The sequence below is a fragment of the Chinchilla lanigera genome, unplaced genomic scaffold, assembly GCF_000276665.1.
Source record: "Chinchilla lanigera isolate Chin_1 unplaced genomic scaffold, ChiLan1.0 scaffold00009, whole genome shotgun sequence".
Lineage (NCBI taxonomy): Eukaryota > Metazoa > Chordata > Mammalia > Rodentia > Chinchillidae > Chinchilla > Chinchilla lanigera.
In genome coordinates this window covers 26618916-26632526 of record NW_004955410.1, presented here as the reverse complement: position 1 = coordinate 26632526, position 13611 = coordinate 26618916, and the positions used below count along the sequence as shown (strand labels likewise).

Below are 13611 nucleotides of genomic sequence, written 5' to 3'. Positions count from 1 at the left end.
AAATGTCAGAAACTTTACTAATAAAAGTCATGAACTACACAAGAATGCATACTAAAACTATTGTTCTACAAACCTGTTAAATTTTAATTAACATTGCAAGACATTTTTTTTTAAAATTTTATTTTAAGGAGAAAAAAAAACAAAACCAGAAAAACAAACACAAAGTCAAAAACAAAAATGAAACAGAATTTCAAAACAAGGTGATAGGAAATTAACAATAGTTGTTATATTACATAGTTACTTCAAAGTAATTGCTCAGATCACCAGATATAGACATTCAAGATCGATAAACCAATTAAGCATTAACTGTCCCATTCAACAAACCAATAGAAATCAGTAGTAGAATTATCCCAGCTATCGTGTGTGTGTGTGTGCGCGCGCGAGTGTATTTCCTCTCTTTCTTTTTTCCTTTCCCCCATCCCAGCTGTTTGTTCCTTTTAAAAAAAGATACATGTAACAATGAAACTAAGTTTCAAAACAGGCTATTAGGACAGCTACAATAGTTGATATACAGTGTATTATTGTCTTCCTAGTAGTAATTCAGAGTAGAAGATATAGGCACAAAACTTTCTTTTTAATGAACTAAGAGAAACTAGCTGTGTAAACTAGCTGTATAACAATCTTAACTATCTTGTATATACATATATTTTTTTCCTTTTATCCATTCTTCACTTCCCCTTCCCCATCAGTTTGTCTTTTCTTTTGAACAGTTTTTTCCCAATTCACAGTATCTATTATACATTTTGGATCTTATTTACTTGTTTGTTTTTTCACACTAGTAAGACAATATGATGTTTACACATATGGGTCTGATTTATTTCACTTATGAGTATGTTCTCAAGTTGCATCCATTTACCTATGACTCCATTCTATCCTTTTTATGGCTGAGTAGTACTCCATTACATAAAAAACCATATCTTTTCTATCCATTCTTTGGTTGATAGATATCTGGGTTGTTTCCAAGATTTGGCTATTACAAATTGTACTGCTACAAACATGAGTGCACATATATCACTATGGTGTGATGATTTTAATTTTTCAGGGAAGATACCTTGAAAGGGAATAGCTGGGTCAAATGAGACCTCCAATTCCAATGTTTTGAGGAATCTCCACACTGATTTCCACAGTATTTGTACCAGTCTACACTCCCATCACAGTGGAGAAAGGCTCCTTTTTCTCCATAACCCCTCCAGCATTTGTTATCAGTTCATTTTTTGATGACAGCCATTCTTTCTGGGGTGAAATGGAATCTCAGTGTTGTTTTAATTTGCATCTCTTGAATGACCAATGATGTTGAACATTTTTCCATGTATTTATTTGCCATTTGCATTTCTTCATCTGAGAAGTATCTATTCATCTCCAATGCCTACTTTTGGATTGGGCCTTTGAACTTGGGGGGGTCTGATTTTTTTCAATTCTTTATATGTTCTGGATGTGGGAAAACAGGCTATAGTTTTTTCCCACTCTGTGCGTTGTCTCTTCATTTTGTTGGCGATTTCTTTTGCTGTGCAAAAGCATTTTAATAAGTTGAGATCCCATTTGTTGATTCTTTCTACTATTTCCACTGGAGTCTGGGTTTTGTTCATGAAGTCTCTGCCTATACCTAAGGACATGATGTTTTAAAAAATGCAGAATATGTAATTACTTAGAAGTCCCAAGCAATCAGTTTAAAAATTATTAAAGTTCATTATCAGAGTTTGGCTAGATGACTAGACATAAAAACAATGGAGAAAGATCAGTAGTTTTTCTAAACAGCTGTAATATCATTTGAGGTTTAAAATAATGTTCAGACAGATATTAGGAAATTAGAAAAATTAAACCAAAAGGCATTTAAATACATTGATTTTAAGAGACAAGGTTCTGGGGTAAGATTCACTACTGTAAAAATGCCAACTCTCCCCAAATTATTCTTTAAAAAAAAAAAAAAAAAGGAAAAAAAAAACCTAACAGAAATACCAGTAAGATTTTGGGGTAAAGTTATAAAATGTACCTGTAAGAGGAAATATATAAAAATTAGTACTACTTTTTTTTAAAAAGCATAAATATAAATGGGGTACCTGTGCTGTTTACTCCAAAAACACTATAATTAAGGTGCAGCACTGTCAGCAACAGACAAATCTTGAAACTGAGCAGTTAAATGAAATTTAGTAAATGATAAAAGCAATGTATCAAATTACTGCAGTAAAGTTAAGTAACACATGGTAACTTTACTTCTTAGTTTATATTCCTTCATTTCTCTACTAAAACATCAGCAAAAGCCTTGGAAATATACCTCAGTGGAGCACCTGTCTAGGGTGCTGAAAGCCTGGGTTCTGTCCCCAGCACTGAAAAAAAAAAAAAAAAAATCAGAAAAATAATTCAGACCCCCCAAAAAAATGTTTTTGAAGTTTGAAAGTGGTAGGGTAGGAACTTGGGAGCAAAAGAACCAGATTCTGCCTCCTATATATTTCTAGAATCTATCAGTTTTTTCCAACACACCATAATAAGCCCTAGGCACAATCATTTCTTGCCCAGACTACTACTATGACAGCCTCCTATCTACAGTGTTAGGCAGCTTCTTGTTACTTTAACATGTACTTGAAATAATAAGCTTATAAAAAGAAAAGGTTTAGTTTGGTTCATAATTTTAATGGTTTTAGTCAAAGACTGACTAGTCTCATTTTGGGGCCAGAGGAAGCACTTCATGGATGGAGTCTGTGGCAGGGCAAAACCATTCACCTTATAGCCAGGACATGAAAGAGAAGGTGGAAGAGATCGGGGCCCCACAATCTCCAAAGAAGGCAGACCTCCCAATAAAACCTCTTACAAGGCATCACCTCCAAATAGCACCAAGGGCAGGGGAACATGTCTTTAATACACAGGTCTTCAGGAGACATTCCAGGTCCAAACTATAGCAACAATTCATGAGAAATTAAAATGTAAATGTTATGACACAAACCATCTCATAAATTGCTACATAACCTTTGCAGCTTTAGCCATACCAATCTTTCCCTGCGCCTAACACAAAATCCTCTCCCACTTAACACCACACAGGCACAGACACTTTTGCTTGCCTAGTTTATATTCATTCATCCTTCAGAAACAAAATTGGAACATCACTGTGATAAATTTTAATATTGTACGTATTTCCACACTACTCTACAATGCTGATAAACCTACATAATTAAACATCTTGAAATGTTTAATGCACATTTTTTTCTGCATTCTAAGTCTGATTGCAGAAATCATACCTATCTTGCTCAAACTTGTAACCCAGAACCAGGCTAGTCTGGTGCACAAGAAAGCTCTTGATAGTAAGTTTCAGTCCAAAAAATGCAACAAAATCAATAATAGTTTTAAAATAATATATTATTAATTATAAATAAAACTGTATAAAACTTAGAAGGAGGAAAAAGTGGCATGATTTAGCGAGCAATGTTAAAGCTATCAACTTCCCATGAACTATGTAACAAGGTATAAAGAGAAGTGGCATCTTTAAATGTTTCCTAAAATGGCAAGTTTTTATATATATATACGTAAAATATATTTTTATGTATATATATGTAAAATATATTTTAAATATATTTCATATATATTTTACATATATTATACATATATATGCAAAATATATTTTATGTATATATGTAAAATATATATTTTTACATATATACATAATACATACATTTGAGAGCTATACATGAATATATGTTGTACATATATACTTTATATATATTTTACATATATATAAATATATTTTTTACATATATACATACATTTGAGAGCTATACATGAATATATATTTTACATATATATATTTTATATATATTTTACATATATTATACATATATATATGTAAAAACTTGCACTACTGGTAGCTGAACTCCAGAACCCTCACACTGAGCTATATATCCCTATATCTCCAGTACTTTTTTCAATCTTTTATTGTGAAACAGGGCCTAAATCACTAAGTTGCCCAAGCTGGGATAGAACTTACAATTGTCCTGCCTCAGCCTTCCAGACTGCTGTGACGTGCCTGGCTGATAAATATCTAACTTTTACAATACAGTTCATTATGTAAGGCAAGTTTAATAAAATTAATGGTATTTACCTACCTATTTTCTAACAGTTTCATACAAGAACTGTTTTATAAAGGATTTCTATTCAGTTTTAGAACTATGTCATTAAATGAGCCATGTTAATTAGGACCAGAACCTATGTTAATGTTAAACTTTTTTTCTGTAACCACATTTGACGGCATGTTCACACCCATTTAATTCAACAAACTAAATTCTCTAATGAAAATATGACAGCTAAGTTGAATATGAGATGTTAAAAATTAGTTTTCCTCTTATATTTTATAGATAAAAATTATTTCATCAAATCCATGTTGCATAATTTATAGAATCCATGAAATGAAAAAATCTCATTCTATATTTACAATTTAAGCATAATTCTATTTTTTTCCTTTTAAAATTTTACCTTTAATATACATGTTTGTAGAACATAATGATTACATTCATCATGAGGAGTTGGTACATGTATATAACACATCTTAATTCCTTTTACTTTCCCTTCCCCTACTCTCTCTGCCCCGTCACTTCATTCTCTTGGTCTTCTCCTTATTTGCAAAGGATCGTATCTCCCTGTTTTCTATTATGGCATAATTTTAAACAAGTATCTAAAAGCCATTTGAATTATTTTTAACATGCTTGTAACACAACAGCAAAATCCTTTTTAAAAATACATTTCCAAGAAGTGATACAGAAAAAAAAAAGCCTACTGAAATTTATATTATGTTTTCTTAATATAACATTTGACATATGATTTGACCATGACAGTGGAGTTCACGCAAAACTTTAGTCAAAAAAGGAAAAACAATTTTCTATAAAATGACAATATGCTGTCAACACCCTAGCTCTCAAACTAATACCTTGAAATTCTAATTGTTATACTGAATCAGGAAGAAAAGTACAACTTTGACTAATCCAGTCAATATTTACTCAGAGCATATCAGATACCAGGCACAAGGTTAGATGGTAAAGAAAATACAGAGACACTAGCTGTTGTCCAAAACTCAATTTAGTAGGGTAAGCTAACATGTGTAAACAAATGTATGAAGTATTATGACAAGAATATGAAATAATCACAGTAAGGAAATACTGCATCATGTTTAAGCACTGGACTCTACCATTCAAACAGTTCTGAAAACCTGGGTAAATGACAACCTCCCAAAGCCAGTTACTTTATCTGATAAGCGGGGAATGATAATGGCATTCATTACAACAGGGTTGTTGCAAAGTGATACATGGAAAACTCTTACAACAATGCATTCCAGTGAAATATTGACATGAAGAGAATACAGGCAAAGGGTTCAGTGTAATTCTGTATTTAATAGTGCTGGCTAGATAAGAACATGGGAAGGAACAAGGGAAGCCCAGGGAGACACTGATGGAAGACATCCTACTGGAAATAAGTAAGTTCATTACGTTAAAAATATTAATATGATCCGTATTTAAAGCCTCAAACATGGAGCTGAATTTCCCAAAGGATTCTCAGAGAAAATTCAAACTTGGAGTCAACAGCAACAAAAGAGAGGCACAGTGAAGGGGCGGTCATTCTGGGCAATTAAAGAGCCGAAAATTTTTGGTCTGACTAAACACCTCAAATGTCATTCCAGAGACTGTGTTCATTCAGCTTGGAAAGGGTTCCTAATGGAATGTAGAGGTCTAAAAAGCAAGACAGCAGAGGCAGACGTAAATCTGCTTCTCTGTATGGTGATAGAGAAGGACAGCAGAGGAAAGCAGACTATACCTAGCAGAAAATGAACCAGAGAAGCGTTTCTCAAACACGAAACTACTGGCATTCAGAAAGATTGCCTTTATGCACAGGAGTATTTCCTATCAAATACCTCTAGTAGTCCAGTTGTTGGACCATGAAAAATTTCCCTTACTTACTTCCTAACGCTGTTATTAGAGGTGAGACCACCCTCTCTCCTTTTATTCCTCCAATTTAAAACACTGCAATACTGTGTTCTATCTCCAAGGTATTCCTCCTTCTTATTTTTGCTATTAAGGGTTCCCACCTGCTTTGTGCCTATAAATCCAAAGTCACCTGAGGACAAACTCACTGCTCATCACCTACTCGTCTTCCCATTCTAAAGGGGGTTGGAGAGGAAAGGAGGAGGGCAGCCTATATGCTGGTACTACAGAGGAAATCCTCAGGGGATATCTACTCTGAACCAGTCAGCCTCGTCCTGCATTGACAATTATACACCAGTAATTACAGATCACCGAGCATTTGAAGAAAACATCAGCGATGATGGACAAAGCTGAACAAACCAAACTACAGGGGAAAAGTAGGAAAGATGGTACTGAGAATAGAAAAGAATAAACTTCCATTTTTGATTGGCACTGCTGGAAATTAAATTCAGGGTCTCATGTATGGTAGGCAAGTACTCTACCACTGAGCTATACCCCTAGCCCTTAAAATTTCATTTTTATTAGCATTCTCATGGGTAGGTGATAGGCTACTGCATCCATACAAGAACAAACCAATAGGAGAGAAAATGGAGTAATCCAAAAGTAAGGAAAATTCTTGGAGTTGGTACATGTTCATAATACCTCAATTCTTTTATCATTCCCTTTCTCTCCCCTCCTACCCCTAACTTTCCATCACCTCAATCTCTTTCACACATTTGAGAAAGATCTCTCTTCCTAAGGTTTTTATAGAAAGAAACTCGGTGTTTCTGTTCTAGCGCTTACCTTTGTGTATGTATACACATATACCCTTATATCCTTACTCCTGTTTGTTTTGTTTTTGTTTATTCATTTTTTGAGACAGGGTTTCACGGTGTAGTTCAGGCTGGCCTCAAATTTGCAATGATGCTCCTGCCTCAGTCTGCCAAGTGCTGGAATTACAGGTGTGCACTGCCATAAGTTTTTTGTTTATTACCTGGTTTATCAAGGCCTTTAAAATTATCCTTTAATACCACACTACTCTGTATACAATAACAAACTTCTTAAAAATTTCTTCTTCCTTCTCCTCTCATTTTTTATAGTTGCATTATTTCTAATTCATCACATGTTTATTTGTATCCTTCTTTGTGAATTTAAATTTTAATTTCTTTGGGTAAATATTTAGGAGTGGCAATGTCGCATCATATGATAAGTGTACCCTTAACTACATTTCAAAAATTAATGAACTCTTACTATACTATTCAACACTATATCATCCCACTGGGCATCCACAGGGCAATATGGGACTTGCGTAGTGGTGTACCAGTATTTCTGTATATAAAATCTTATATCATAAAACATATTCTTCAGGGTCAGAGCCACACATGCATAACTAAATTTTATAAAGAATCTCTTTTGCTGGTCATGGTGGTGCATACCTGCAGTCTCAGTTACTTGGGAAGCTGAAGTATAAGACACATTTGATTGGTTTTGTTTGTTTTTGTTTTTGTTTTTGGTTTGAGACAGGGTCTCACTATGTAGTTCAGGCTGGCCTGGACTCACTATGTATCGCAGACTGGCCTCCAACTCATGGTGATCCTCCTGCATTAGCTTCCTGGGTGCTGGGATTAGAGGAGTGTGCCACCACTCCTGGCTCACAAGAAACATTTGAGCCCAGGAGTTTGAGGCTAGAAGGGGAAACATAGCAAGACCTTGCCTCAGAATAAACAAATGATGATAGAAATAAAAATAAAGAATTTCTTTCCATACTTCCTCTCTCTCCATAATCTGTCTGGTACTTTTGGTTCTCTGGGATACCATTTTCCAATCCTCTTGCCACAAATCTGGAGCTTTATTTATGCCACTCTGCCATGTCCTTTCTATAACTACACTTATGTCCAGGTTCAAGCAGGGAGAGCAGCAGAAAGGAAAAAATAGCAGGGATTCACCCTACCCATGGGATCACAGTTCCTCTAAATGAAGCGGAAAGTCACTTCAAGTTTTAGGACCCTCTACTATAGCTGTGCCAGTACCACTATCAGAAGATAAATTGCAGGCTGGGGTGTAAGAGAACATAGAAAAGGAGGGCAAAATAAGGGGGTGAGGTAGAGGGGAGGGAGAGAAAGGGAAGGAGAGAGTCAATACATTAAGAGAGATTTCTACCTTCTTGCAAAGCACTGGGAAACCCATTTCATGCTTTCCAAGCCATAATTAGTTTCTGGTGTTTTCTCTGCTCATTCTGATGTCAACTTCTCGATTTTGAGGTATGTTGAGCTTAGGTAAAGGAATATAAAACAAAAAAAGAAAACAAATCAAAAGGTAAACTCACCACTGATTTATGGGACCTAGAATTTCTAGTTGTCAGCTCCAACCTTCCTATTTATTTTTCAGAATTTGTGAACGGCTAACCTGTGAATCCTGTCCACTTTTTATAGCTACATTTACAGTGGGAGAGACAAGATGTGATATGCTCCTTCTATCTTACTGCAACTGTTACTTTTTTTTTTAACTAAAATGTGAAAATTTGGGATAGTTTGATGTCATTTATTCAAATGATTTTTCTGGGTTTTTTTATTCTTGTCTAGAACTATTATCACATGTATGCTGTAATGTAGACATTGTCCCACAGGTCTCTGTGGCTCTGGTTGCTACATTTAAAAAACTTTTTTTCCCCTCTTCTTTGGAATGAAGATTTTTTTACTGTTCTTTTCCCTGTTATTTCACAACTGCTGTTGAAACTACCCAATGAATTTCTCATCAAATAGAGTATTTTTCAAATCTAACATTTCCATGTTTCTCTTCTAGTTTGTTTCTCTATTGAGATTCTCCATTTGTTGAGTCTTGTTAGTATGTTTTAGTTATTTTCATATATTAAAATAGTCAATTTGAAGACTTCATTAAATCCAGCATCGGGCCTAGTTAGCATCAGTTTCAACTGACTTTTTCCTGATTCTAGTTCATATTTTCCTAGTTTTCTTTTTTGTATGTCTAGCAGTTTTGGTTAAAGAACGAATCTCTAATATAGTAACTTAGATTCATTTTATTTTTCAGTTATTAAGATTTTCAGTAGCTGGTTTGGACTTAAATTATAGAGTGTTTTTTTTTTTTTTTTGGTCAATAGTATATGGTTAGCGTACTCCTATTCAGTTTAGCTTGGCTCCCTTGGGGATGTGTCATATCTGAATAGCTTAATAATCAGCCAATAACTTGGACAAAGGTTGTGTTCACACCTGGAGTATACAAGACTTCTACCCTCAGCCAGTTTATCTGTGTGAGGACTGGAAAATGTAATCAAAGTTGCAGCCAGTTCTCAGGTCTCTCTTAGCTTTCACTTTTTGCCAGGATGTCTCTGGTCACCCCATGTGAACAGCTTATCTCAGGCTTTCTATGATTTTCTGTTTTGAATACAGTATTTCCTTATTAAATTTCTGCTGGCCCACCACTCCAAGCTAGGTCTACAACCTCAAACTAGCAAAGCAGTAGGTTTTCTCCATTTGTTTCCAACCAAATTTCAGCAGCAAAGTCATAGGTTTTTTTATCCTCTTCTACTCCATCTTAGCTTCAATCAAGTCACTGCTTGTCATATTTCAGGCTGTTATAACAAAAATACTATAAGCCCATATCATGAGTTCCTCCCTTTCTTTATAAGGGAATTAATGCCATGAAGGGGGGGGGTCTACTCTCATGATCTAATCTAATCCTAATCACTTTCCAAAGGCCCCACCTCCATATAATATCTCACTAGAGTTAGAATTACAGTATATGAAAATATATTCAGTCTATGGCACTGATAAAGCTTCAGTTCTCACCAGGGGAACTGGGGGACCCAGGGAACTATCTAGGAACAGTTCCACGCAAAAAGGCCACAGACCCATACAGTTCCTACCTTAAATAGTTTTGTGAGAATAATTATTTCTCAAGTTTTTAACCCCCTGTAGTCAAGTTCCAGTATCCTTCAATGGCTGCTTTTTTGACAGTTTTGTCTAGTTTTATACTTGCTTTTGCAGAGTGAAACTGTCAACAATACCAGAATTAAATGGTGTTTTTTTCGTTTTTTTTTTGTTGTTGTTGTTTGTTTGTTTTTTGGTGGTACAAGGGATTAAAGCCCGGGCCTTCATTCTAAGATACATTCTCTAGCCCTTATTTAAATTTTTGTGTTTGCCAATGGCAATCATTAGAAAATCGAACAACAAGAGCTTGCATAGCTGAATCCTCATTCCTTATTAATAGGAATGTAAACTAGCACAACCATTATAGAAATCAGTATGGGGACTTCTCAAAGAACTGAAATTAGAAATTCCATGTGGCCCAGTCATCCTCCTGCTAGTTATCTTCCCCAAAGAACTTAAGTCATTATACTACAGCAATACTTGCATACCAATGTTTATGGGACCATAACTCGTAATAAATAGCTAAATCCTGGAAGCAGACCTCATACCCAAACAATTTTGTTTGGTATTCATTGTGCCTCCAGGAACCAATCAATGACAAGCACCAAGTTACTTTACCCCCTTTTTCTCTCTCCTACTCTTAATATTTTAGGGTTTTAATCTTTAATCTTTTAGGGTCAAAAGAATTTTTTTAAGAAGTATAAAGAGCCAGAGACATAGCTCAGTGATAGTGTGTTTGCTGGGCATGCACCTGGCCCTGGGTTTAATCTCTGGTACTGCAAAAAAAAAAAAAAAAAAAAAAAAAAGGATTTTGGGCTAGTGATGTGATATAGTGTTCAATGACAGAGAATTACCTAGCATGTGTAAGGTCCTAGGTTCAATCCCAACACCAAGAAAAAAACAAACAGTAGCAAGGAATGTTGAAGTGTAATAACAGATACATATTTTAATTATGTCATTCTGCATCACTTAATTTAAAAAGTTTATTATGAAGGCTGTCTTATGTAGCTTGAGCTTCTATAACAAAGTATCCACCTTTATCCATGACAGTACTCTAAGACCCACACTGTATGCCCCAAACTGCAGATATTACCAAACCTTGTAATACTATGTTTTTTCTATATATACAGTAATATATACCTATCGTAAAGTTTAATTTAGAAAGGAGGCACAGAAGCTAAATGTGGTGGGGCATGCCTGTAATGCCAGCATACAGAAGGTTGAGGCAAGATGACTGCTGCAAGTGAGGCCAGCTACACAATGAATTCAAGGCTAGCCTAGACTATACTGTGGGACATTGCATCAAAAAACAAAAGCAAAATTTTAAACAACAAATTAGGCTCAATAAGATATTGACAGTAATCAATAAAACAGAACAAGTATTATAATATATTGTAATAAAAGTTATGCAAAGGAATTGAAATTATCCCACATACACTATTGGACCATAGTGCAATGAAATTGGAAATTAATGACAAAAAAAAATCACAAAAACTCTATAAACAGTTGGAAATTAAATAACATCCTCCTGAACAACCAATGGGTCACAGATGAAATCAAAGTAGAAATTAAATCAAATGAAAATGCAGATAGAACTTACAGGAACTTGTGGGATGTAATGAAAGCAATCCTCAGAGGGAAATTTATAGCGGTGAATTCCCACCTCAGGAAAACAGAACTAACACAAATAAACAATCTTATGCTGCACCTCAAGCTCCTAGAAAAAGAATAGCAAGTCAAACCCAAAGCCCAAAGAAGACAGGATATTATAAAGCTCAGGGCAAAAATCAACACACAGGAGACTAAAAAACAATACAAAGAATTAATGAATCAAAAAGTTGGTTCTTTGAAAGAATAATAAAATAGATAAACCCCTAGCCAACCTTATCAAAAAAAGGAAAGAAAAAACTGAAATACATGCAATAAGGCATGAAAGGGGTGAAATCAATACAGATCCTGTAGAAATTCAGAAGATCAGCAATACCTACTTTGAAAATCTTTACTCTCATAGGATGAAAAACAGAGGAAATAGACATATTTCTAGATACATATGAATTGCCAAAGCTGAATGAAGAAGATATAAAAATCCTGAATAACTTAGTATCAGCCAGTGAAATTGAGAAAGTAATAAAAAATTTGCCAATGAAGAAAAGCCCGGGTCCTGATGGATTCACAGCTGAATTCCACAAGAAATTTACAGAAGATTTAACACCAATTCTTCTCAAACTCTTTAATGAAATTGAAAGGGAAGGAATTCTCCCTAATTTATTCCTGGAGGCAAGTATTATCCTGATACCAAAACCAGAGAAAGACCCAACCAAAAAAAGAGAACTATAGGCCAATCTCCCTAATGAGTATAGATGCAAAAATTCTCTATAAAATACTAGCAAACAGAATACAACAAGTCATCAAGAGGATTATACACCATGACCAAGTGGGATTCATCCCAGGAATGCAGGAATGGTTCAATATATGCAAATCAGTTAATGTAATACACCATATCAATAGAGCTTAAAGACAAAAATCATATGATCATCTCCACTGATGCAGGAAAAACCTTCAACAAAGTCCAACACTCCTTCATGATAAAAACCCTACAGAAAATAGGAATAGGTGGCCCCTACCTCCAGCTGATCAAAGCCATCTATAACAAACCAAAGGTCAAAAAGGTTTTTCATACAAAATGGTCAAAAATTGAAAGCTTTCACTTTAAAATCAGGAACAAGACAAGGATATCCACCGTCACCACTCCTATTCAATATAGTTCTGGAAATATTAGCAAGAGCAATTAGACAAGAGAGAGAAATAAAAGGAGTAAGGATAGAAAAGCAAGAAGTGAAATTACCACTATTCACAGATGACATGCTACTCTACGTAGAAGACCCTCAAAACTCTACCAAAAGGCTCAGGGATTTAATAACCAAATTTAGTAGCATAGCTGGATACAAAGTTAACACTCAAAAATCAATAGCATTCCTACACACAAGCAACAAACAGAGAAATTAGGGAAACCACACCTTTCACAACACCATCTAAAAAGATGAAATACTTAGGAATCAGTCTAACAAAAGAAGTAAAAGATCTATACAGTGAAAATTATAGTGCTCTGAAAAAAGAGATCAAAGAGGATATCAGAAAATGGAAAGATATTCCTTGTTCATGGAGAGGAAGAACCAACATTGTGAAAATGGCCATACTCCCAAAATTGTTGTACAGATTCAATGCAACCCCGATTAAAGTACCATTAGCATACCTCACAGATCTAGAGAAAACACTCCTAAAGTTCATCTGGAACCAGAAGAAGCCTACAATAGCAAAAGCAATCTTGGGAAACAAAGGAAAGGCAGGAGGCATCACAATTCCTCACTTGAAATTATATTACAAAGCTACTGTGATAAAATTAGCATGGTACTGGCACAAAAACAGACCGGAAGACCAATGGAACACATTAGAAGATACAGACACAACTGCAAACACACTCAGTCACCTTATCTTCGACAAAGGAGCCAAACATGTTCACTGGAATAAACATAGCCTATTTCATAAATGATGCGGGAAAAACTGGCTTTCCACATGCTGAAGACTAAAACTAGACCTATGTCTTTCACCATGCACTAAATTAAAGACAAAATGGATCAAAGATCTAAATATTAAAACAGAAACACTAAATTTATTGGAAGAGAAAGTAGGTGAAGTCTTGAAGACATAGAGGTAGGCAGAGAGTTCATGAACAAAAACCAAACTGCAGAGGCTGGGGATTTAGCTCAGCGGCAAAAGCGCCTGCCTGG

The 13611-nt window shown here is 35.0% G+C and overlaps 1 protein-coding gene across 6 annotated transcripts in view; it reads right to left on the bottom strand.

The window, feature by feature from the left end:
- Nucleotides 1-13611, bottom strand: part of Mpp6 (membrane protein, palmitoylated 6 (MAGUK p55 subfamily member 6)) — a 104431-nt gene that overhangs the window by 65027 nt on the left and 25793 nt on the right. Inside the window, exon 2 of one of the 6 annotated variants that reach the window (XM_013510594.1) lies at nt 8097-8207. The exons of the other annotated variants lie outside the window; for them this stretch is intronic. The gene's annotated coding sequence lies outside the window, so the exon portion shown is untranslated. The remainder of the gene's footprint in view (nt 1-8096; nt 8208-13611) is intronic. 6 annotated transcript variants of the gene reach the window in all.